General features: G+C 41.8%; 1 protein-coding gene across 5 annotated transcripts in view; it reads left to right on the forward strand.

Annotated features, from left to right (window-relative positions):
• The window catches only part of add3a (adducin 3 (gamma) a), a 104,214-nt gene that overhangs the window by 26,609 nt on the left and 50,088 nt on the right, over positions 1-27,517 (forward strand). The window contains exon 1 of one of the 5 annotated variants that reach the window (XM_085163518.1): positions 1,752-5,478. The exons of the other annotated variants lie outside the window; for them this stretch is intronic. The gene's annotated coding sequence lies outside the window, so the exon portion shown is untranslated. Of the gene's footprint in view, positions 1-1,751; positions 5,479-27,517 lie in introns of those variants that run through there. 5 annotated transcript variants of the gene reach the window in all.

A 27,517-nucleotide genomic window follows, 5' to 3' on the forward strand; every position in this document is an offset into this window, starting at 1 on the left:
TTTTAAAACTTGTTTTATCAGTTTTAATCTTAACTTTATGCATCAAGCAAAAATTAAATTATATGCAACATTCACTGACTGGAAGAAATTTGTTTAACATTTAAACCTATTTTCTGCACATTCCAGCACATAAAATATGTTTTTTTTGTGTGTTTACACTCAGTCTTTCAAATAAATGCAAGTAAAACACAGCAGAAAATAAATAAAATCAAAGACTAGCGGTCCTGTTGCTCTATTTTCACCTGTAAAGCAGGAGTGGGATAGGCGGAGGTGTGCCCTGGTGCAGGTGTGCCGCAGCGGTCAGTTGAAGAATCCGCGAGTTTCTCTCTGAATTTCCCATTATGTCGTAGCGCACTCGGTGTTTGCTTGGAAGTTTAGGGGTTTTTTTTCGCTGTAAAAAGAAGTTTCCTTCCCACGCAGTGAACAGCGTCCACTAATGTTTTTGTCACTTTTTATGGAATCAAACTCAAAGTAAGGTCAGTACTTCCACGCTTTAAACGCTGCACGCTCATACTCTCTCCTGCACTCGATATAGTATCCATTGTTGATCTGCACATAGCTGTTGCCACGAACGTCGCACTCGCTTACGTCATTGTCATGAGACACTCTCGCAAGAAATTGAATTACCGTTTTTGCAATAGTAATCCCTTTACTCGTTACTCAAAAAAAGTAGTCGGATTACAGTAACGCGTTGCCCATCTCTGGTCATCATACATAAAACATCTGAAAGTGTTCAATCCAGTTTTTGTTTTGTTTTGTTTTGTTTTGTTTTGTTTTGTTTTTTTTCCAATAGCTCATCCGAAATTAATTTACAATGTGGGACAGATTTTAAAATAAAATAAAATAAGAGGTTGTTTTTATTTAATATTTTTGTAACTGAATCTGGCAGCTGGCAGTGGAAATGTGCCGTGGAGTGGGTGTTGTAAGTAACGATGTTTGGCAGTGATTTGTGTTTGTCTGAATCTCTCCCTTCGTGTCGCCGTTTAAGTCAGACTTGAAGGCTGGGCCTCTCAGTCCTTTCAGTTATGGCTGAGATCTGCTTCATGTCAAAACTGCTCCCTCTGGACCGCACTGGGAGATGGAATTAAATTGTAATATTTTCCAGCATATATTACATTTTGTGGGTGTTTTTGCTATAGCTCACTTTTTTTTTTTTTTTTTTGACAACATGTTAAAGTAATTTAACATGTTGCGTAATTTCTTCGCATGGTAGTAGTATGTGTTTAACCGATCTGGTCTGTTAACAGCATAGCTTTAGTGCTATTCTAAGAAGTCGATTAAACTGAGGTTCACGCTGTGGAGTTCAAACCCCCGTCAAAATATATCTTTTGACCGTAATATGCACCTCCTGACCTTGTGCCAGACGCGGACTCATTAGTGAGTCACCATGTTTACTCCTGTCACATGATGTTGCAGTCAACCCAGGGAACTAAACGGAGCCCCCCTCCCCCAGTCCCTCCCCCACATAGACAAAGAGTCTCCACACCTCATTCAGGGGGAGAAGGTCGTCTCAGGACACGGTTCATCTGAGTCTGTGAACAAACAAGGAAAAAATACGTCTGGGTGATTAATAAAGCCTGGGGCCTATTTGTCAGGTTTAATTATAACAGTTATAAGACAAGTAATATTTTACTAATGAATAATTTATTAAAAGGGTGCCAACCGTATATGGCTAAATGAGAAGAAACTTCATTGGCTTATTAGGAGATTATTTTATGTTAAGCGATTATGCTGCTGACACATGTATCAGCCCTTTCTATGCTTCATACACAGACATTATTTTCCACTGTAGATGGCAGCTTTCTGCATTAATTACCCGAGTCGTTTGACAACACACGCCTCATATTTTGCTACAGCATACACAATAAATCCCTGTAACTGCTTCGCTTTTTCTCAGCCATGCTTTATTTCTAATGTTGGACACAAGCCAGTAGACCACTGCAAACTCTGCAGGTGAATCCTTGCACTTCCTCGGGGTTTTCAAGGGATTTAAGCTTGCGTCAGCACTTGCGTTGCTTTGGTATCCTCTTGGGTTTGCAGGGAGTAGACTGGGTTTATTTACTCAAGTTAAATTCTGGGGAGAGATGTTCACTTTTTTTTCCTTCTCTCTTTTTCTAGGCGTTTAATCTGATTTATATCCATACTTTGCATTCTTTTCAAACGAGTACATTCTTATTACATTCAAAGAATTTCTTTGTGATGCTTTAGTTATGCCAGTAGTTTGTACAGCCCTTGGCCAAAACTGTGTTGTTTTCGATGAGGAAATGCTGCATATTAGTCACATGTAGCAGTGGAAAGAACTGCTGAATCATTTATTGTGGCTCAAGATGGAACAAATGGCAAATATGGCATTCCAGTGCAATGTCAACAGTGTTCTCAAATGCAAAATAGTGGTCCAGATTAGAGAGGATGAAAAATCCTGGGAGTAAAAGCTTAAGGATACTGGCGGTGGACCTCTGATTTTGATGTTGGCAGGAAAAATAGTGCCTATTTACTTCGATACCATCAGCAGGTTTGTGAAAAAATTGTTAGTAGGAGGAGAGTACTGTCTGTTTCCTCTTTCTCTGCTTATCAAACAGTTGCTGTTAATGAGCTTCACATGTACTGTGGCAAAGTGAGGTATACGTTGTTTCTCCCTTTTCCTTTAAATGTAGATGGAGCCCTTGAAATGTGTCCCATCTATGCTCAGTCAGTGAGGTGAACTATTAGGATCATGGACATTCATGTAAACGCGCTTAGCTGTCTGGTGGTCGAGTCTGCAGTTCTGAGCTGAGGAATATTATGTGCTAAATCAAGATTAATGGACTGATACTGACAGCCAAGCAATGTAGCGTTGGTCAGTTTATATGCACAGATGACAGGTGTGCAAACACAGATACACACCAGCCTAGATTTACACCTTTATTGCCATGTTAGAGCCGTTCATGCTGCTTTACACATGAGTGCTTAGTAGCAAAATAGCATTCACAGAACTAGCCATCAATCCCATAAATAAGGCAGATGTGTGCCCCTTTTTTACCTACGGAGACTGCCGGGTCCTTACACAAGTGTTCAGCTCCCGCGGTGTTGTTTATTTTGTGGGTATGTCCAGTCTGGGAAGGTTGTGGTGATGGATGTGTGGCTTATTGTGAGAAACATGCAGTTTTAACAAATACATGTATGAGGCGTTCATTGCAGAGAAATGAATGCTGAAGATGTGAACCAGTTTAAACACACTACTCCTTAGAAATAGTTTCCAGTGTGGGGATTCACTGCTTTCAGCCGCAAGCGATTGATCCGCTCGTCCGAGGCACAGTTTGACAAACGTAAAACCACACTCACCGCACAGACCAGCAGAGCAAGCAGGGAATCCCTGCCCCAGAGACTGACAGCTGCATATACAGTAGCTTGCTGGGGCTGTTTCTCCCATAAATCCCATGCTCTCTGCTCGAATAATTGATTTCAAATTGATTTATAGGCTCAACTGGCTCATTTGCTTCTTGTGCTGGTATGGACTTGTATTTTTGTTTCCTATAATTATTGCCTCCTTGGGTTTGCCAGCAATAAGGCCAAGGTTTTACCCTCCAAATGGAAGCATTTTCCACAGAAGCACCAATTAAATATTCATTTGCATTTGTTTGTTTCTCTGACAAACCATAAATTAGACACCCCAACAATTTCCTATACATGATGGAAGTTGGAATGTCACACGAGGCCCATTTTAGCATTGCTGTGCAGTCCTTAGAATACGTCTCATGCATGATGCTTTTCCACATCTTAATAATGAAAATCTTGAAAGGGGACAGATTAAGCGTTTCCTGATTTTATGTCATATGATCACGTTTAACCATTTAAGTGCAAATAACCCCAAAACTCAGGTTTTAGACTGCTTTAAGTGCACTTTATGATGTGACTGAGTGGCTATCACAAATATGGCCAACGTGGCTCGCCAACCTGCCAGTCAAACTTTCTGAGGAGTAACCATTTAAGAGGAAGTTAAATGGATACTATTATACTTCTATTAAATCATTGCTGTAGGCGCGTCATGACGTCAAACTCTTCTAAAACCATATCATATCCTAAAGTGCACATCCTTAGAAATGTATCTACACGTTGCAGTCATTGCCACTCATGTTTTGCAATGGAATCTTCAACTTGTATAGTCTACTTTGTCGGCTCTATATGGATTAACCATAGAAGTACAAATGAAACAATAAAGTAAGGAGATAAATGTTTTTGATAAAGAATAAAGTGCACAACAGTTCAGTGTTTTGAACTGTCAATCATGCAAAGCTAAAATAATTGCTATGAAAAGGAGCACAATGGTTCCGTTTTAAAGATCTGTTGTGTGCAGTACATGGGAATGCAAGTGAGTGCAACAGATTCTTCACAGTCACGGAAGTCAGGATAGTGTGAAGGTTAAGATGAGTCCTCATTTGCATGGATAACCCTGCCAGGGTGAAGTCAGAACATGAGCGGTGCAGGTGCAGTACTTGTTGTTGTTTTTAACATCTCTCTCTGTCTCTCTGTCTGTGTTCGTCATCATTAAATATTAAGGCTTTTACTTGCTATCCAACTATTCATTTAAAAGCCAAGGACCGATTTGGCACATTATTGTATTTCTAAACTAAAAAGCCAAATCTAAATGGCAACTCCTCCCTCCTTTCTTTATATGATCAAACGCTCCTCCAAACTCTTTTGTGTCAAAGGAGATTCCTCACATGAGGAGGCAGTTGAGCTGCTATCAGAGCAAGTGCTGGATGCCATCAGGAGGATTAATGAGGAGGGAGGGACTGTGTAGTGCAGGAAGGGGGAAGATTTGGCAACACTGGAAGTATAGGAGAGAGTCATTTGTGAACTAAAAAAATAAATACAAATGAGTGTTTTAATAAGTTTCAAGGAAGTTAAATGGGGACTGGGAGGAGGAAAAATGGAAGGAGTGAGCTTAATTTATTGCACAACCATCTAAAGTATCCGTCTTATGCATTACTCACTTTGTTATCAAGTGTTATCAAGTCTATACAAATGTTTGAAAGAAGGAATGGCTTAAAAAAAAACACCTTTTGGAGGTCTTGGGCCTTTTTCACAAAAGATCTCTGAAGCACCCCTGGGGGCGAATGACCCTGTCATCTCCCCCCTCCCCCCTTCCACATTCAACCCCTCCGTCACTATCAGCCTCCTGCTGAATTCACAGAGCCCCCTTCTCTCTGCATGCTGGCCAGTCCTCTGCAGCTCCTGCAGCAGATGCGTCGTATTTTCTGCCAGATGTACCAGAGTGCGTCCTGCTTAAGTAGGGAAGAAAGAGCAACTCCAGGAAGTGGGGGAAAGATGCTGTAGGAGGAGCGTGAAAGAAAGAGGGCAGACGACGCAACAGTTTTACACTGCATTCGGCTTCAATGGGAGAGGCGTGTTAGAGAGAGGGAGAGCAGTAGCGGCAGCATACTCGCTGTAGCGCAGGTGGATCGCAGCTGTCTGAAGAGAAAGATTTGGCGGCAGCAGGTTCGTACTGAAGATTCTCCACAACTGTAGCTTTTTATTGCGTGTTTTGTGCACATCTTTGTATTTTCTGTGACTGAATGGATGCTGTGTTCCCCTTCGTAAGAGTGGCTGTATCACTGCTGTCCCTTCATGTTTCTGCTCTGCAGTTCTGTCATTCCCTAGAGCTGACCGCAGCAAAGGAAAGTGTGCGCATCAGTGTTAAACTCATGTTTTTGTTTCATTTTTTTCTTTTTAAGTTGAGGCATGCACTGTCCTTCTTGGTATCTTCTTCACAAAAGTTCATTACGCATTAGGAAGTTTACGGTTGATTCAGAGACTTGTCTGGCATGCTAAATGGAATAGCAGAGGCCCGATTCCCTCCTTTCAAATTGGGAGTTCTTTTACTGCGGAGAAGAATAGAGCTGGGAGCTTTGAATGCACCCGAGATGGCTTTCTGTGTGCTTAAGAGAGGTGCCGCCCTCTCAAGTGTCAGCATGCTTCATGGGAAGGTGGTAGGGGGTAGGTTCATGTGCTTGTAGTTTGTAGAGGGGGCTGGGATTTTTGCATCTGGGCTGTATTGATAAGGCATGAGTTATTACCTTGGTCTCTTACATAATATGAAATTTTAGTTTAAGGTTAAGGATTTAAAAAGTTGCTTTATTTTCTTGTGGTTCCTTTTTCCCTTGAGGGGAAGGAGTGATGCAGTCAAGTGCTCTCGTGAATCTCTTTTCATAGATATCTGTTTACTGTCGACTGAACAGCGATAAGGAGCCATTAGGAGCAGCTTGTTTCTATTTCGGACTGTTTTTCCGGGTATTCCTATGAAAGGCCCCCTTTCATGGTTGGATAAATGACTGACTGACTGGGAAAACTGGTGGTTTTGTTGCGCTTTGCTCACTTTCTTTTTTTGTCCTTTTTTTTTTTTTTGTCTTCCCTGAAATTTCTGCTTACATTTGCTTCACTTCATTAGATTTATATAGCTTTAGGCGTTTTCCATGATCAAGGCACTGCCTTTTATGCCTCGAGGTTATGGATCATTTCTACTTGTTTTCCCTTTCTTCTCAAGAACTGAATCACAGAAATCTGTACACCATTTCAGATCAACAGTCTCTGATTTCAACACAACTGATTTTTTTTTTTTTTTTTTTTTTTCCTCAAATGCTCTGCAGCTTATCCAAGAGCTCTCACGCTGTTTGTGAAGGAAATTTAGGGCCAAGTTGAGTCATGTTTGCGCTGCAGTTCTTTTTGAGCTACAGTAAGATCTCAAGCTACCCATCAGTGCAGCAAAGTGTATGCAAATGTAAACTTAGATGTGCGTAGGTTACAAAGCTTAGAGCTGACCTGCGTTTTGTCTGACTTGCTGTCACATTTGTCTTTCAGTGCTGAAGTAATAAAGTCTGATTCACATCAGGAACACACCTGCCTCTGCAGTGTTACTGCATACAGCCACTGAGCTCACAGACTGTACGTTTCTTCACTAATCTCTTCCTGTTGTCTTCAGCGTGGTGCACATTGCTTACATAATAGTGAGCAAATAGTCCTCACAGGTTTGTCTTTGTTGGCTGCCTCACCTTTATCGTCCAGACTGAACGAAAAATACCGTAATCCACACTAGGTGCAGTAGTGCGCACTGCATTGCACAACCTCAACAGACTGTTTGTTTTTGAAAATCATACATTTGGGGTTTCAAATGCTCTAATGCTAGATAACGGCCAAGCATGTCAAATCTTGCTTCTGTCTTGGATAATTTTGTTTTAATTATTGAAATTGGTATTCATCCTCTCATTGAGCCTTAAACCAACATCAAAATATTTTTAAACTTTGACTTAAAATCTGGTGAGTTCTTGACGATGAGGCTGAATGTGCACATACAAAGCACTGCTAGCTGCAGCTTTATACGCTGTTACTGTTGCTTTGTGGAGGTTTAACAGGAGCAGAAAAATGTTCTGCTTTGAGATTCAGTTCTTCTGCAGAGGAGATTATTAGGTGTATACACATTGTACTTGCTGCCATGGCGATGGCCTTGGTGCTCCAATGAATCCTGAAATGTCCAATCAAATATTTGTGCAGAGTTCGTCTGCAGAGAAAGCAATAAAAAAGGACCCTTGCTGCAGGCTTTGTTTGGTCTCCTCTGAGGTTTCTCATTGTTTCAGGAATGACTTTGTGTGCTGGGCCCTTGAAGAAAATGTTGGTGCTTCAGGCCGAATGATTTGCGGTCCTTCTGGCCTTGATTTCCTCTCCCTAGGCATTTTTTTTAACAAATATTTTTTTATTTTTTTGTATTCACATGAACTTGACACCACATGCCTGCTCTCAAGTCAAGGTTTTTAGATATAACTTACATCTGACTTATTGTGCTTTGACGATGTAGTTCAACAACGTCCCAAAAAACTATCCAAGAGAATTTATCCCCCAATGCTGAGGCTGAGGGGGGTATTTTTCTGGTCTCTCAATCAACCTCAGCAACCTCACTGGTTCTATTCCTTATGCTCTCTGTAGTGTGTGCGTGTGCATGTGCGTGTTAGGTAAATAGCTTGGGTATTATTCCCACAATTATGTAATACAACATGGTTTCCAGCTGTCGATGTCAGCTGAACTTAATTTTGCTTTCAAGAAATTCATCCCCAACCACAGTCCATGTGTTTGTGTTGCTTTTTTGTTGGGGGTGATTTTGTGCATGTGTGCCCGGTCTGTGTTTTGTTCCTTTTTTAAAATCTTTGCCTTAACTGTTTATATGAAAGTACACACTGAAGGTCTGTGGATTGTCACCTGTTGGCTTGCTCCATAAAGAAAATCAGATTGTGAGTAATGAAAGCGCTGAAGCTTTTTGGTCTTTTTGGAGATCATGATTAGGGTCTGATTGAATACTGCGTTCCAGCTCTAAATTAAACCAAATGTGTTTTGGGCTGGGTCCCACATAGACGGGCAAACACATGAGCTGAAAAAATGGCTGCACACATTTCAGCTTGAATGCAGGTGCTCATGTAGTTTTAAAGCAAAATCATCTTTGAACCGGAAAAGTAAATGTGAAATTATTTTTTTTGTTTACAGTGGAGAGCATTTAGGCAGCACTGAGGTCTTTCAAGCATTACATTTACATAGACAAGGCTTCCAAATCCTCAATTTCCCCCCAGGCTTGGATTTTGATCTGTTGGATTTTGTTTTCATGGGACTGACATTTAGTCCTCTCTCTCACATCTTCATTCATGTTGCAAGCTTGTTACTCAATCAGATTGCAATAAACGCTCCCAAAGAGAAAGATTGATGCCGTGTGGTTTGCTGGTTTGCTGATTTGCTGCTGCTGTTATTGTTGGAGTCATGCATGAAAGACGTCCACAGCAGAAAACTGCAGCACTCCAGCCTCTGAGTAATCCCTTGGATAATGACGTCAGTTAAGTACCCTAAATTGGTTGATCTTTGCCCAGCAGTGGCTGGACCCCACTAACCCCAGGCTCCCATTTTACCCTGGCCACAGTGAGCTGAGTCTTGTGGGGTGAAACCAATAATGATTTAGGTTCTCCCAACACTTTTTTTACAGACTGTGCTAGTGAGGTCAAAGTTCATGGGAAAGGTTTCTGAAGTTGTCTTCACCAAGAAGCTGCATCCCTTGGCAGGTTAATATTAGATCTCATAGTTAAGGAGTCATGTGTTACAGGGAACTGGAACTTCTGTAGTTCGGTACTTTTTATAGTTGAGCCTTTGTTGAATCCGTACGACTTTTAAAAGTTTAATGAGCTACATTATTGTGTTTATATGTTCTGGGTAGTATTTATGTTAGCCAAAGAAATGCGAGGACATAATGCAAAGCTGTAGCTCTCATGTGTCCGCGTTATACTGGAAGTTCTGAGTCAACCTGTAGAATATCTATTTCACAAACTGACCTATTGAGGACTGGCATCCTATTACAGTACCTCACTCAAATTCAGTGAGCTCTTTAGAATGACCCCCTTTTTTCAAATGTTTGTAAAAGCAGACTGCATCCCCGTTGCCACAGGTAAATTTTGCGCTTCCTCATTTGACTGAACCTCCCACCTGTTTGTGCTTTGGCACCAAGCACAAAATGAATGTGGTTGAAATCAAAGTACCTCACAGATGTACAAAGCAGAGTGCTCCTTGTGTTTCCCTGCACAGCCTGTGTGGCCTAACACTGTATGTTGTCTTTGTCTTGTGAACCTGATCCCAAGTGCAAGTATTGCAGCACCATCCACAACCGTCTGGACCCACTTAAGCACTGGACAACACAGAAGTTTAGAGGTAGAGCTGGGCGATATATCGAGTTTTTAAAAAATATCGATATATTTTTATACGAGATATAAGATGTGACAATATCCTTTATATCGATATAGTCTATGTTACGTTATAACTATACTTGTGGAGCCGCAAGTTTGCCTCTCTTTCATTCACTTTTGTCTTTACGCAACATTACTTGGCCTCGCCCCTCCTTCACTGAACACAACTCCCCCTCCTCCCCCATCGCTTCACCTGCAGGAAGCCACAAGATGGACACGGCAAATCTCCGTTAACGAGTTACTGCGCATCGCCCCGTGCGTGGGGCTGGACGCCGTCAACGTGTTAGCTAGCTAACCACGCTAACGAGCTAACCACGCTAACGCCATGCAGCCCAGAGGCGCTGCACAGCCTAAAATCCTTTCATTTTCTCAAAAGTTGATAGCGCGCCTTATGTATGAATTCTGGTTGTGCTTGATGGCCGCGAACCGATTTTATGTGGTACACAGCGCTCAGCAATCTGTCAAAAAAATGTTTTAGTACGACTTTGGTAAGCTACGGTGCTGCACCGCTTGATGGATTGTCGGAGCATTACGGCTACCGAGGAGCCTCGCGGAGTGATACGTACTGTGCTTCAACGTAATATTACCCTACTGTGTATAAGGACCATAAATGGCACCTGTTAAGAGACGCGGTTATGAAGAGGATTTCAAACTCAATGCTGTCAGTCACGCAGTAGAAGTTGGGAACAGAGCAGCTGTGAAATCTGTCTTTGTTACTATGCTCAGCGTCTTTTAGTTTACATTTTGACTGCCCAATTGTGAGCTTTTTGTTATGCACAAAAACAACATTGTTTTCTTTTATTTATGGAGCATTATTATTTAATAAATGCTCATAATTTATTTTTGAGTAAATTTTATGTACATCTATGCTCTATGTTAATAAAAGTGCCTGTGTGACATCTGGGACACAGCTTTGACTAAGAACTCTTTTTTTGTTCTTACTTTATGGCTTTAAAATAAAATAAAAAAATCGAGATATATATCTTATATCGCAGTCCAGGTAAAAAATATCGAGATATGAATTTTGGGTCATATCGCCCAGCCCTATTTAGAGGCTATTGAAAGAACATGGAAGAGGATAAAATACATTAAATACTGAAAGACACTGACCTTTTCATCTTTTGGAGATGCTGTGCATCACGACATTTTTCCTTTTTGTGCTTCGTTACCATTTTTGATGTCAGTTGGCTAATTTTGGCTTGTGTCATTAACCTTAAGATATCCCTACTTTTTTTCTTTTCTTTTTTTTATGAACACTACTACCCTTTTGACCTGACATGCCTGATGATTGGTGTTAGTAATGCTGATCTTTAATAAAACAGGAAGCTACCACTTGGTTTAAAACCAAAACCAAAGCCTTTTTTTCTTCTTTTTTTCCTGTGGAAAAAGTCAACTGGTTGAAAGGAGCTTCATTAACTTTTTATAGTAATGTTTTATGCCTTACTGACTATCACCATAATTGTTTACAAATGCCAGGTAATAAGTACTTATTTTCCAATATAGAATCCCTACCCAGAATAAAATCTCTTTACAAATTTGTCTTTGAAGCTCTGAGAACAAAGTGTGAATTTCACAGGAACGGAAAGAGTGCTTTTTGTACCAACCAAAGAGTACCAACAGGTAGTTGGCTTTCCACATGTGGTGTTTGTCCTAGGATTTACAGCTGAGTAATGTGATGTGTGGCAGGTTGAGGAATTAGAAAAGATGGACTGGAGCCCAAGAAGAATAATTTATAGATAAAATAGTAGCAAACAACCAGCACAAATTCATGAACAAATTTGCATCATATCCTAAGGATATGATGCAATGGTGCATCATATCCTAAGGATATGATGCACAGGATCCACTGGACCAATAACTTGGACAGGACTCCAAAGCTCCCCACCATAAAACTGGTGGACTAGTTGTTAAATACTGGTTGTTTTTACTCTGAGCATTCAAGGCGCTTTACACAACTTGCCTCATTTACCCATTCACACCCATTCAAACGAGCACTTTTTCTACTTGGGGTTAGTATCTCGCCCAAGGATGCAGACTGAAGCAGCCAGGGATCAAACCGCCAACCTTCCAATTAGCAGATGAACTGCTCTGCCACACACCTCTCTAGAGTAGGGGACTGAAGACTTGCACATTAAGGTAATTGGTCATTCTAATGGTGCATACCAAATTAAGCTGGGAGTCAGAATTTGAGTTTCCAGTCGGAATTTTCAAATGAAATCCCTCTTTAACGTGGGAAGTCAGAGCAACGTTGATGTGTGTGTGCGTGCATGCGCGTTGTCTGTGTTAGCTCTGCAACAAATTGGCAGCCTGTCCAAGGTGCACCCCGTCTCTTGTCACATGACAACTGAGGTAGACTTTAGCCTAGCCATGGCGCTAATTTGGATAGGCAGAAGAAAAATAATGGATGGATGAGTTCTCTGTCCTGGTAGATTGGCTCAGGACTCCCAGGTTCCTTATTAAATCCTTTTTCACTCTTTTCTTTCTGACCCTTTTTCCAACTTCTCTGCTTCTTAACTACAGCCTGGAAGTCATTTATAAAGTCAGGTTTGGGTTTCTTCTGTCCAAAAGTGGATATATGAGTAGAGCACAGAGGGTAGAGACTAAAGTTTGATGTCCCACGCCTCCCATCAAGGGGATTGCGTCAGAGTGGAGCTAAAGAGCTCCGTGCTGGAACCAGCTGTGGGTTGATGTTTGGCTATAACCAAACTTGGTACACAGTCCCTGCTTTAGTAACTATCATCTGGTTCCAGCACTTTTTAACAGTGCGTGCACCAAAGTAAAATAAGTGATAGTTCAATGATGTTGGTGTACTGACACTACACTTGTTTCCCATCCTTAGTGAATCCTGTCAGTCTTACCTCAGCTGTTAGTTTCTTTCCTCTTATTCATTTAGTTTGTTGTAAATTAAGATTGGGAGATTACTGTGTTATACTGTCATTGTTCTTATTCATACTCACTTCCACTAAATTATTAGAGGCTCTGCTTTTACGCTTTGTCAGTTCATGTGGGTTGTGGCCCAGGAGCTAGTGTCTGCTGTCAACCAATTGCAAGGTTAGTGGTTTGGTTTTCTGGGAAGATGCTAAACCTCAATACATCCATGTGAGAAAGTGAATGTTAGTTTAAAAATGCTTAGGCATATATAATGGCATGTCTCGTAGTGAGAAAGTTGAGTAGAAAAGCACTATGTTTGCCATGTTTTAAAGTTTGCATATGTCGATATTTTTCAAACCAAAAGAAGTCCACTTGATATCAGAAAAAGGTTCAAGTGTTTGTGTAGTTATTTGAAACAAATGCAACACTTTTATACATGCTAAACAATAAGGAATCGGCAATCCTCTTAAAAGTGAAAACATTGAGGCATAAAGGTCCAACATTACAAGCCTGGGGGAGTTTTGTGGGTCCACACCCCAAAGACTACTAGATTTGAAGACTTAAAGTTAGAGAAGTTGGAGAACACATCCCAGATTCCTTGTGCGTGAGAGAGGATGGGGTCCTGAGAGGGAAAGGGGGGAAGAAACCAAATGTGCATGTGTGATTTTCCTGAATTTATGCAAGTATCAATTACATGGGTCAAGGGTTACAAAGTTGGAGATGAAACAAGTAGAAGTGCAGATTAAGAAGTGGGGTGGGAAGTTGAACAAGTTAGATGGGTAGGAAAAAAAAGACCACTTTGGCACGCATAGAGGGAGAAATTAGTGAGTGAGTTGGGAGCATGGGTAGGTGGGAGGAGATGTTATGAATCTCCCCTTCTATTGTCATTTCCTCTGCAGCTGGTCCCAGGTTGAGAGGGAAAGAAAAATATAACTGAAATCTAAACAGCGGTCCTGACAGTGGGCTGGGTGTTCCCCGCTGCCGACACATCTGTAATAAAACACATTGTCTGATTTCGTAATGCTGTGTTAATAAAGGTGTAGAACAGGTCTGACAAGCTAAAGATGCACAAATGTAACACAAAATCTGAATAATGAATAATCCGTTGTGCAAGGGAGAATAAATCCTTTTTAATAGATTAAAACCTTCTGATTTGAGTTCTTGTGGGAAATGAAATTGATAGTCTAGAGTTTCTTTATTTTGTGGAGTTGTTTCATGTATGTACTCACAATTTTTGTGCTTCTCACTGTTTTAAGTAAGTCTCAAGATTTAGTCTGGGAAGACAATTTGCTCAGATTTATTGCCCAGCCCCAGCCCTTGAAAGAGACCTCCATAGCCCCTTGTCTTCTCTCAGGTCAGGTCTGTGCAGCTCAGCCTGACAGTCTATGGTCGTGGCCCCTTTAAAATATAGCCATTAGGGATTTTATTATGGGTCTGTTAGCCTGTGGTGGTCTTTCACAGAAACAGTTCTATACAAATCATAGTTGACTGTCTGTAACAAAGGGATCACAGAGCTGAATGAATGGATCAATTTAAACATGGCATTTGTTGAGAAACGGCTAAATGGCTACGATAACAAATCCTTTCAGTTCTGATTTTATTTTTTTGGTCGAACTTTTTACACATTGCTTGGTCTATTTTTGTTTTTTTGTGCTGGTGTGAAAAATTAAAAACAAGCAGGATTTATATCTCTTCCTCTACAGCTATCCTTTAATTCTTCATACAACAGTTTCTGTCACGTTTTGTGATTACAAGTGTGCTCATCACCATAAAACTTTGAGAAGACACCAACAATAAATGCGTGCCTTTATTTCACTTTGACTTTTTAAAGACTCTCAAAAGAGTCGTCTATTTTGTGCACCAATGTCTGAGGCAGAGGAATGTAGCTGCCAGAAGCTGTTGATCACTGGGAGACACATAGAGGTGCTCTCTGCAATATTCCTGTAAGCCAAATGTTGAGCCAACCATTTTAGCACAGTAACATAATTTCGGGATGCTTATATAAGTAGGACTGCTTCATTATGGGTCACTGCATGCTGTGTGCCTCACTAAAAAGTCCTAACACTGAGCAATACACCAGGGCATTTAATATCCCCTTCACCGTTTTGATGCAGTACTTTGTTTATGTTTGTAGGGAATTCGTAAAATGCCACACAAACTCACATTTGGAGCTTTTTTTTGTTCGACACTGTATACTTTTAGCTCATGGATTTGTCCTTTACAACATCCCAGACTGGTTTCTTTCAAAGCTTCTTAGTGCTTCAAAGGATACTACTTGGCTCGGCCTCACAAAGCTCGTCATCAGTGCCGCTAAACTAGCTCGTTCAGAGTCCGCCGCTTCCCTCTCACGCTCCATGGAGTTTGGCAGGTAAAATGGCCAGAGTTATGGAAGTCATTAAAATTCCTTGGGAACATGTGGACCCTTGTTTATTTTTCCGTCCAGGCGGGAGGGTGGAGGGCTGCCAAGATGCTGCACTGTCTATCTCTCAACAAGAAAGTGTGTGAGAGAAGAATGACCTGGTGGAAGATGAAGGAGATGAAAGAGGGGTTAAAGAAGAGGAGGAGGAGGAGGACACACAGGTGGTGGGACTGAGGGGAAGGATGGAGAGCAAAAGTTATCTAAAGAGAGAAATGCAGGCGGGACAGTGAGAGAGGGAGAGAGGAGGGGGCACAGTCCGACAGCCTGTACTGGACGCCAAAGAAAAAGTTTAACAAATGAACGCCGAGGTTTCAGTGAGCCGAACAGGATGAGGATTAGAGACGGATGGATTCGCACACAGGCTGCAGGCCGAAAAGCTGAGACAAAGAGGGATGTAGAAATCAAAGTAATGTTAGAATCTACCAAACAGACACACAGGGGAAAAAATATGTGCTTTTCTGTCTCCATGACACTATATATGAATTACGTGTACGACCTTGATAAATCCTTTCATTGAGTGTGTGTGTGTGTGTGTGTGTGTGTTATCAGGGTGGGAGGACAACTTGATGAGTAAATATGTACATCAGCACATTATCCACTCTGCTAATTCTTTTACAACCCAAACTAAACTGTTAACGCTCACAAATCTCAGCTCAGTGTAAGGAATAACAGGAATAACCAGAGGTTGCTTCTTTTTAATGAACCCAAAGTATCATGGGATCAAATGGGAAGCATCATGCCTCAAATTACCATAACTTTTACTATTTGTGTCAATCAAATGTGGTCCAGCTGCGCCCACAAGGCTTTTTTTTCTTTCCATCCATCCATCCATCCATCCATCTTCATCCGCTTTATCCGAGGCCGGGTCGCAGGGGCAGCAGCATAAGCAGAGAAGCCCAGACCTCTCTCTCCCCAGCCACCTCCTCCAGCTTATCCGGGGTAACACCAAGGCGTTCCCAGGCCAGCCGAGAGATATAATCTCTCCAGCATGTCCTGGGTCTGTCCCGGGGCCTCCTCCCGGTGGGACATGCCCGGAACACCTCACCCAGGAGGCATCCTTGTCAGATGCCCGAACCACCTCAGCTGGCTCCTTTTGATGTGGAACAGCAGCTCTACTCTTGGCACTCCACCCTTTTCCGGCTGAGAACCATGGCCTCAGATTTGGAGGTGCTGATCCTCATTCCCGCTACTTCACACTTGGCTGCAAACCGTTCCAGTGCGAGCTGGAGGCCCTCACCCGATGAAGCCAACAGAACCATATCATCCGCGAAAAGCAGAGATGAGATTCTGAGGCCACCGAAGTGAAAGTATAGATCAGGGGTGGGCAATCTCAGTCCACGAGGGCCGGTGTCCCTGCAGGTTTTAGATCTCACCTTGGGTCAACACACCTGCATCACATGATTAGTTTGTTACCAGGCCTCTGGAGAACTTCAGGACATGTTGAGGAACTAATTTAGCCATTTAAATCAGCTGTGTTGGTTCGAGGACACATCTAAAACCTGCTGGGACACCGGCCCTCGTGGACTAAGATTGCCCACCCCTGATCTATACACATACACAGAAATGGTTATAAAAGCTTGACGAAAGCAGATGACCAGACCATCAGATCATTTCTCCCTTCAAATCCTAGACTTGTCATTCCACACCATTGTCTTCTGTTAAAGCCATAAAACATTGCGGGTTGTTAATAAGAGACCTCAGATGGTGTCTCCTTTTCTGTGACCGGCGAGTTTCTCCGTGTGCAATACCCGGTCAGACTTATATCGCCCACCTACCAGCCATAAATCTTCTCGGTCTTCATTTTAAATGTGGAAAAATCCTTTCATGCTCGTGTTTAAACACCAGATCCGGGAGGGACCTGCTGTGCTGGTGGGTGTTTTCTGTGATTGGTTAAGCAGAGAGGAAAGATTGAAAGGGATCTTGGTGCAAAGTGTTGCTCAAGGGTAACTGGCATTGCGTTGAGATTAAAAGAGAGACGACCCGTCTGTATGTTCCATCAGACACCTTGTAAATGGAGTCAAGTCACTGCCGCATTGGCAATACTTGTCTTTTTCTGGTCTGGAGGTGCTACTTAGATTACTGTCTGGTGTTACAGTGGCTGATTGTTGGGGATATTCCTGTATCCAGTTGTCTATGTTTTAGTTTAATAAACAGTGATGATGTTTAAGGAGTTTGAGGGACACCACATGGGAAGAAGGGTATCTGCTAGTCTCAGGGGATAAAGAAAAAGAAGGGAGTTGTGGAATTTTTCAGTGCATAGCTGTGGTAATACCCTGTGCAGCTGAAAAATGTATCAGTGATTTTAATCACTGCCAATACTCCCCTGATCACAGGCCAGGAGACTGAGAGTGCAGCAGCAGGCGGTCAGTGAGGTCACTCTCCATCTCCAGTTGTCTTTTTTTCCCCACCTAACGCAGGAAAGAAAGTGTCTACCTTCCTGCATTTGTTCATTTTTAACTGGAACTGACACAGCAATGTGGACCCTGGGGGTGATCCATGCATTTACCTGCCTGACCGACAAATCGGTGGCTAATTAAGTCGTAACATGAGAACTTGTACCTCCCTTTACTTACTTCTCCTTTTCCAGAATGCACTGGCCTTTGACATAGATCCAGGTCTGGAATTACATGTCTGTAATGCCAGTTTAAATTATTACGTGGCATGTCTGCAAAGCTGACATCACATCTAGACATTGGTTCAGCTGCACTCCGATATAGTAAAGACATGAATTAGATTAAAGTTGACTCCTTTACAATTTACCGAGGTTGCTCTGAGCATGGGATCATTCAGAAACTGTGAATAAATGTAATGATTTGTGGATAAATAATTATCCATACGTGATGATGCTTTAATCATCAGGTATTTCATTCATTTCATGAATTCATTCATGTTGAAGTAATGATCTTAGTTATATTTTAATGTTGTTGTTTTTTTAAAGTCAGTGTCTCTGTGACTCCTGAGACTTCAACCTGGGACTTGAACCACTAACCAGTGAGTAACCTTGTCAAGCCATGTCAAGGCTATGCCATTGGGATTTCATTTAGCTATGAAGGGTAGCTATTTGAAACTGGTATTTATGCCTTTCCCAGTGTTTTGAGCTTTTACTATTCTGTAATGCTGTTCACATATGGTTGCTGGTACTAACAGCCTTTCATAAAATTATTTTGTCAAACAAAGTGACTCTTAAAATATTGGTCATAGTTCTTTTGGGGCAACATCTAATATCTCTTAGGGAAACTGTGGCGCAAATTTCCAAGACAAGTGAGCTGAGCCAACTGAAGTTGATGCTGATGCACAGTGACACCCTGTAGTTCCTGGTAACCATTAGCCCGCAGCAGTTTTTCTTGAATTAATGTCTCAGTAGTCTTTATCCTAGTAGGGAAATAATCAGACATTTAAGTCTCAAGGTTGAAAAGATAATCCCTCATGTTTTATGATCCACCATCAGTTGTGTAATTCTTCCACCGCCTGCTTTTCTCTTGTTCTGCCATGCACACATCTACAGCGGCTTTAAGATGGCTGTCATTAGGTCCAATGGAATGCTCCCTGTCTTTGTCAAGTCGACACTGACACGTGTGGTAGTGTTGCAGGCATGCTGCGAGTTGAATTGAAAAAAGGGAGAATTAAAAACACACATGCACACGTTCTTGCTATACTAGAAGTATTTTGCCGCCTTGTTGAAATTTCCGCCAAAGCTTCCAACTACTACAGCATTGAACTAGTAAGAAGGTCTTGAGTTCAGTTCCACCATCAGGCCGGGTTTTTCTGTGTGGAGTTTGCATGTTCTCCCCATGTTTGCATGGGTTCTCTCTGGGTACTCTGGCTTCCTCCCACAGTCCACAGTGACCTGTCTATCTGACCTGTCCTCTCGCCCTAAGACAGCTGGGATGGACCCTCAATTGGATAAGCGGAAGAGAATGGTTGGATATCCCTTATTTCACAGACAAATATCTGTAATATCACCCATGAATGGAGATCTTTATCTTATACCAGGCTTTGCTGCAACCCTTCAGTTCGTCTACCATCTGAAACAAGCCATTTTTTGATTGGTTGAGCTCAAGTTTGAACAGTGTGTGTGTTGATCTTCTGTACTCAAAGACAGATCTGTGCATCTGGGACAGAGAGACGGCTCATTTTACTTGGTGGGCTCCATATAGCCCACTTTGATCCCGAGTGTAACAGTTAAACTACGTTTTCTGTCAGTGTAAACACATTTAACTAATCGCGTAATCGCTGAGATATTTTGCTGTTGGAAAAAGAAGTGCAATTTTTCAACAGCACTTCTTTTTTTTTGCATAACACAGAAATGCTGCTGTTGTAAATGAAAGAAGAGTGTTGGTAGGACTCTAAAGTTAAAAATCCAAAATATATGCCCTCTTTGACATTCATCATGTTAGTCCAGTGGGCCGGAGTCTCTGCTGGGCCAGTTTTAGCCCCCGGGCCTTATGTTTGACACTCCTCATCTAGAATGACCATATTGGGTATATCTGGTTTATCTGTCTATTCTCTTCAACTTATCAGGGTTGTGGGGGGCTGGAGCCTATCCCAACTACCACAGAGCAAAGGGCAGAATAGACCCTGGACGGGTCGTCAGTTTGTCGCAGGGCTCTATATATATCTGTGTAGAGTTCAGAGTAGTCTGAAGCCTATGCTTTATGCTAAAATCTATTACATGTGTGATGGCTTTATTGTGTGAAACTTATGAGCTTCCACCATTATAATACAACCCATTTAATGTTCTGGGCCATTTTAACAGTTCGTGGAACCACAAGGTTTGCATTTGGCAAAGCGGCCACTGCAGTAGAAGCTTAAGTGCTGGGATTTCTTCAGACCAATCAGTATTTCCCATTACATCCCCTTCACAAAAAAATCTTCTAAATCAAAAACATTCACCCACCACTATACGTGAAAAGTGAAAGAGAAATTACTTGTGGAAACTGTGAGAGAACTTGTAGGTTTCCCAAATGTACTTGAAATGGTTTGTTTGAAGTCGGGGTGTGTGTGTGTGGCTCGGGCAAATTGGAGTTTCACAGAAAGTTTATTTCAGCACTCGCTCGGTTCACGCTTGCTCCAAAGTTTTCCTTCCTCATTGCATCACTAGGTCTCGGTCTCCGTGGTGACTGTGAGTCATGTAGGACACTGGTTGTCTGGAACAATTGGATCCTAAAACAATACAGGGCTTTTCTTTCAGCATCCTTTATGCTCATTCTGACGGGAAAGGATGGTAGCTCGTGTGCGAACTGGTATATAATTGGAAGCGCGAAGGGCGTGTGAGGAAACAGCTGGACCTACTTGTGCAAACACAGAGTAACACTCATCCACATCCATAAAGCTGAAAATGACTGAGATCGTTTCATGTGAGCTCATGTGTTTGTGCAGAAAAAAGTCCCTTGAAATTTCACCAACTTAAATGAAGAATGTAGCTAAAATTGGATTAATGTCCACTTTTTGAAATTCAGTTCCTTAATCCTCTCGAGGCAGGTGTTGCCGATTTGCAACAATTAAAAACTAACAACCTGATTACCCCACATACATGTTTTATGAGGTTTTTTTTTTTACTCAAAAGTACCACTGCAGGACTTGGACTTGGACTCCAGGACTTTTGTTGCATTAGCACCAAAAAGTTTAATTTGAGCCTGAGAGGGTTAAGTTACCGCCTTGTTTGCTGTGGTGATGTTTTTCTGCCACATTTTTATGTCCTAAAAGTATGTTTGTGCAAATGAAAACATCATATGAAGCTGCTTGGGACATCATGTGATAGTGGGGCTGGAAAGGTTGCAGTGTTCTCTCTATAGCCAGAAACCATCGAGCCTCTGCTGCTGATTTATTTGGTTTTAAGCAAAGTCTAATTTTATAGTGCGTATTAATCACAATATTAAAGTCCTTGGTGTGTCATGGAAATCGTCCTCCTCCTTGCTCTTATTTATTTTTTCTAGGTATTACTTTTTCATTAAAAAAAAAAATTGTTTGGAACGTCACAAGTTGTACACTGTTTGCTGTTTGTGCAGATAAGAACATGAACAACAGCAAGGAATAGAAAATACAGTTTGAGATAAGTGAACATTGTTGGAATGATGTGAGTGGTGACTGGTGAAAGGGCATCTTTGAGGCCCAAGCTGTGGACTATTTTTCTTCCGCCTTGGTGGTCTAATTTTGCGGACTCCCTATAGACCAGTGAAGCCCTTTGCTATGACGTTTGTTTGAAGTTGTCTCAGTGAAGCTTGTATGAATGAAGGCTGTGCTACAGTACGAGCCTGAAATCTCTTTGATTTTGGAGAATTTCCTACGATCGGCGACATAGCTGCAGTGAAACGAAGTATGCTCAGTGGTCAGAGCAATTAAGATGCGCACAATTGCACATGAATGCGTGCACTAGAACGAGACGCCCGCACACACAAACCATGCCACGCTTGGTCTCAGCAGAAAGTTATGACTTCTGGCCGTGTGTCGCTGTCCCTCCGCAGGACCCCACATCCTGACAGGAAGTTTGTCCTTCCTTCACACTCATGCACGCACACACAAACTGTATGTGTGATACCAAGACGGGGAAAGAGGGCAACACACTGAATCCACTGCAGGCTACTCATATGGGCAACTGGAAAGTGGCAGCGATAAGGGAACGGAGATAAAAGGATGAATAGATTTAATTACACACCACAAAAGTGGGAAATTACAGATTGAGTAAAGATAATGGCTTCTGAGATTTTCAAACCCACATGAACTCAAGTTGATTTTTGCGAAACTGTACAAACCAGAAATACTTTTTTTTTCTTTTTTTAAACTTGTTTTGTTTGTAATCTACTTTCACAACTTTTCTTTTTTGACCAAATCCAAGTGGAACTGATATTGTAATATTGTACAAGTCCAGCAAAACAGTCACTGCTGGAATACCATTAAAAATCATGATTATATTTCTTAAAGAAGTGCCCGTTTCTTTAGTTGCTTTTTAGCACACACACACTTTTTCTTGTGACAGCTACTCCAAATGAAAAAACAAAAAACTAAAACCCCTAAAAGACCTTTTAATCCTCTACAAAGATAAACTTGTTTTATCTTCTTCCATGTTTTTGGACTCCATTGCATTTACTCTCAGTAGATTTTGTTGACAACACTAGGAAAGGATCCCAAGGGCCCGTGTAGCAAGATGCCCGACCTTCTGGATGTCATCAGCACCCTTTGCTCCTGCTTTACTTTTCATGATGGATGCTTTGTATGACTTTGTGTCACAACCCCTGAGGCTTGAGCCTGACAGGCCCGGAAACACTAAGGCTCTCATGAACAAATACACACTCCAGAGGCTCTCTCTTTTTCCTCTGACAACATGTTATTGAATCGTTTGATATGATAAAACGGTTCACAAAACGGTGACAGTGGCTCACACTGAGAAGAGCTGCTTGTTTGCTTTCCTGCAGCTGGTTTCATGTGATACTTTAGTCTCTAGAGTGAGACCTTATCTTTATGTTTATCTTCTATATATAATACCCTAGGCATGTACAGGTTTGGTGAAATGTCACCCTTAACCTCCTACCCTTTTACCAGAGTCAAATGTTCTGTGATGGCAGGATGGACTTTGCAAAACATGGGAAAATGCCAAAAGTGGTCAAACTTTTTCTTTTGTCTTTTTTTTTTCTTTTCCAACCAGCAAAACATCTACATGTAAGGATTCTTTTAATCTGCGGATGTGGGTGTTTTCAACCTTGACTGACCTTGGAAGTTGCTAAGCCTCAATAAGTGGCCTTGACTTGAACACAAAGCTGCGTGTCTATTGTCGGTGTGTTCTCTTTCGTTTTTCTGGAGTTAAATGAAAATGCCTTTTGGGAGGCTGGTTGATGTGCGGTCTCTGTGTGCTCTGTCTTCGACCTGTGTGGTAGGATAGCATAAAAGGCTTGTGGGATACTGGTGGGACGAGGCTGTTTCACAATTCCTCAGCCTTCTTGTGAAACTCAGGCTTTCCAAATGACTTAACAAGAGAATCTGGTTTTAGATGTGGAGCTCTTAAGTTCTGAGAGTAGATTTAGCATTATGAGAATATTGTGAATATAATTTAAGAGCTTTTATGTATATATTCGGTGCAGATGCTCTTATAAATGACACTTGGGATCTAGAAAGTGAAGCATATGTGACTGGATGTTTCATCTCACTTTCTATCTTACTTTTACTTCTGTTTTTGCTTCTCAGTCTTGGTTTCTCCCTTTTTCTTTCTGTTGGGGTGGGGTCACCACATGCACTGACTGTTTGTTTGGAGTTGCCATAGAAACCCGTGCGAGTGTGCGCCTGTTTGTGTGCTCATGCTCGACTGCATGTGTGTTTGTGCTGGTGAGATGGGCCTGCAGTTCTGCTCCGTGCATAATGACCTCATCCAGACACAGACTCTGACATATCGAATCTGTCTGCTTCCTTGGATTGTGTAATGGATAGTCCCCCCAGAAATGCGTGCACACACACACACACGCACAGCAGCTCTGTGGTCGACGCCCACTCAGTGTTTTGCCCCGTTGCTTGACCACAGAAGAGTCATGTGGCTCTCAGCGACAATGGCGCAACTCCCTTTGACAAGAGGAACAGTGCGTAATTGCTTGATAATTCAATGCTGCATCAGTACATAATGAGCTTTATTTGAATAGACTTCAGTATCACATCTCTTTAGAAAAGGAGAAAGTTCACGAACTCGCAATGAACTCCCGAACTCTACTTCTTCTGATATATAATTGTACATGCTGAATATTAGTGTTTTAAACTGTTTCTACTCCCACCTTATCACACGGGGTCAAGCTCCTGACGTTCCACAGCTGCTCATCTCTGACGGTGTGAAAATATGGAACCCAGCCCCAGTGTTGATGTGCATTTATTATAGCTGGGAGTTAAGTCACTGGTAAGAAATCTTTTTCCGTGTGGAAAAGAATGCTCCTCTCTGTGAGCGGAAAAGCTCTGCTTCATTTCACAAAGATTTCTGGAAGATGTATTTTCCCCTGAAGCATAAACGTACGCGCTTATTAAAGGCCTGCTTACTGATTTGCCATGTGACTTTGGCCTTCCATGAAAATCCTGTATTCACTGTTAAAAAGAGCTCATTCAGTAGCACTGCCGGGGTGCATTCTCTATGTCATGGATATTTGCTTTTATGTTGCATGCTTAGTTTTTCATCAATTTTTGACTTTCGCCGTCCCTGTTTCTAATAAAGCGAGCAAAAATAAATCAGCCACAGTTTGACACACACGATCACGAGTAAGATTTAAATGTTCAGCTTTTCATATGGGGGGAAAAATAGCTCGAGTTCTTCTCTGACAAGCCTGTGAAAGATTGTCAGGGAAAACACCTCGTATGCATCAACTGTCCATGCAGCACAGAAATCCCCCCCAAACTTGCTTTTTGCTTGGTGGATAAAATCCCTGTTTGTTTCCATATGTTCATTCAAGCAAAGTGTGTTTAGTCACCTGGTGCAGACTAGGGATGGGTATCGTTTAGGTTTTATCCGTTACCAGTGCCAAACCTGTACTTTTGAAACAGTGCCGGTGCTTAAACTGTGCTCGAACCGGTGCTTAAAGAATGGAGAACACAAAATTGGTCCAAAAACCTCTCATGTTCAGCTGTTTTATTGTAAAAAGATAACAATGTTAGCCTTTTCTGCAGCTATAGGGGATTTATGGCATCACTCTTGGCTGGAAGCAGTGCTTAATCAATGGAAAAAACAAACTTTGTCCAAAAACCTTTCATGTTTAGCTGTTTTCCACTTTTTCTTTGGTCATTTTAGCCTTTTTGGCCAGGGTGAAGGGAGTACCTGCCATCAAACAAGAAGACAGCCACATGTAACTATGACAGTGTTTGCTAGTTCACCTTAATTTAATAACGTGGTTAGCCTACTCAATGTAAATTACACACGAACAACATTAAGCTACTCACGCAGAGAAGAACGGCTGCTGCTGCCATCATCATCCGTCATCATTTCTGCTACACTGGCAGGGCTAGGGGCCAGGACTCTCCTCTTCGGGTTCTTGGGGGATGTTGCTAACTCCGGGTCAGATAACAGGCAACCCACGCACAGTAGATGTGCATGGTGTGAGGTCTCGCAGCAAGCTATCAAATACGGCGCATTGCTCGGCTTTTAACAAAACACTATACGTCGCCAGGTGTTTCATCAGATTCGAGGAGTTACCCCTTTGCACAGTATCACAGTATCACCTTAAAGCACTTGTTGCAGGCTGCTGAGTTTGCATCTTTTGCTGTGAAGTACAGCCAGACTTTTTATTCTGTAGCTCTGCTCTAAAAGAACGTACGTACCTGGGCCCGCCTACTATCCTCAGAAAGGTAAAATGATTGGCTAGAATCCAAAGTGTATGACATCTCAGGGAAAAAAAAGCACCAAAATGTGCGCTGCATTTCGGTCTGGTTACTACCGTTTATGTCAGAACCCGGTACCCATCCCTAGTGCAGACAAAGGTTCAGTCTGGTGTGAAGTGATTGGCTTAGAAAAGATTTGCATTGAAATGAACTTAGTTTAATGGCTAGAGCACATTGGTCCACTTTATTATAAAACACATTCAATTGATTTATCTTTATCATGGTCTTATGTAATGACTGCTGCCACTGTTACTGTGAGCAGCAAAACATTCCTGCTCAGTGCTCCGCTCTGTTTCCCCTAAGACCGCCACTTCAAAAAAAGCTTCATTATCCGACTGAAATCCAGGACACGAGTATATTCTTGTCTTCTGCAAGGAAATCTATGTAAGCTACTGCAGTGCGGAAAAGAATCTATTCGGCTGCTGTAAATATTAAAGGGGTGAAAGAGGATACAAGATGTTTTTTACATCCAAGTTTTGGTTTTATTGCCATTTTCCAATTTTAAATAATAGGATATTTTATAGAAAGCATCAGTTTTTTTTTTCCATGATACTGAAGCTATTTTCATGCTTTTGACCTAATCCTGCAGGCTTTTATGTGAGAACTTGAATATGTGATGTAGTCGCACTGACCATTGAACACACTGTATCTGACAGTTCTGTAGAACCAAGTCTGTGTTATGGCAGATTATTGGAATGTGAACGCGACAAGGTTGGGGATGTCGCCTCATAGGAAAAAGCTCTTGACTCTAGTTATGCAATACACAGTCGAAAACACTTTACACAAACTGTGTTGCCTCGTTTATCTTATGAGTGTCGTCCTAAATTATTGGAGAAATCTGGAACGTAGCATACAACGGATATGTGGAGGAGCCAAACAACGTATCCCCGTATGAGCTTAACCGTGTGCTTCATCAGAGACTGGACAGTCACCCCCATAACCTTGAATTAGATAAGTTCCTCCAACACTGTCTGAACAATTGTATGTCCAAACAGCTTTATGAATAGTATAACTAAGCCTGTTTACAGCTTTGGTTTTAGAACTGTTTGTCAGACCCAAATTTCTGAACCTGAGTTTTTTGTCTTCCATTACCAATTTTTGTAACCTTAGAAAACCAAAAATGCAACATTCACACACATGTAGTAGTTGACTGTGCGCATAACCCAAGTGTAAGGTTACAAAATGGAACGCTTGCTTATAAGGTACATTGGATTTGTCAGCTGTGTTCAGTGAGTTGGGGAAAAAGGGCCACATGAGAAATGTTAACAAGTAGTTAACATGTAGTACGAAAAGGCAGCTGCATCCTTGAGTTAATCATTTAAATGAAATGTGAACTCTGTTCATAAGTGGCCATAGTGCGCTGATGGAGCTGAACCTGTGTACCGAGACTCGGTGAGTGCTGTGATTTGAATCCTAAATGGCCTGTATTTATATAGCGCTTTATTATTATTATTATTATTATTATTTCAAATTATTAACCTTTATTTAACCAGGAAAATCCCATTGAGATTAAAAACCTCTTTTTCAAGGGAGACCTGGCCAAGATAGGCAGCAGCAGGTGTCTCACAGTTACAGAAATTACTCAAACACAGGCAGCAACAACACACATGCAACAATACGTGAAAGAATACAAATAAAATTCAATAAAATTCAAATAAAAATAAATAAATATTGACCACCACCAGTAGGCAATGGGTGAAGTGTCTTGCCCAAGGACACAACGACCGAGACTGTCCATGCCGGGGCTCGAACCGGCAACCTTCCGATTACAAGGCAAACTCCCAACTCTTGAGCCACGATCGCCCACGATCACCCTAAGCAGGGGCCATTTATTTAAAACAAACAAAAAAACTTTCTAAAGTGAATTTTGTTTTGAAGGCAGCAGAATCGGACAGTCCAAACAGTTTTGCCAGTCCCCCTCAGTCAGGCATTGATGCCAGCGAAAGCTTTGAGAAAATGTCAAGTAATTCACACCAAACCTAATTCAGTGCACAGCTTGTGTTGTGTAGCCATGGAGCAATTCAGAGCGCTCTGCTGTTTAGCCTGCGCCCAACTATAAAGCCAGTGTCTGGCGGTGAGGACATACGGTAACAGTTAGCAGCTGAGACGCCCGGCCTTGGATTGTTATTGTTTGTGTGGGTGA

The sequence above is a fragment of the Neolamprologus multifasciatus genome, chromosome 6, assembly GCF_963576455.1.
Source record: "Neolamprologus multifasciatus chromosome 6, fNeoMul1.2, whole genome shotgun sequence".
In the NCBI taxonomy this organism is placed as follows: domain Eukaryota; kingdom Metazoa; phylum Chordata; class Actinopteri; order Cichliformes; family Cichlidae; genus Neolamprologus; species Neolamprologus multifasciatus.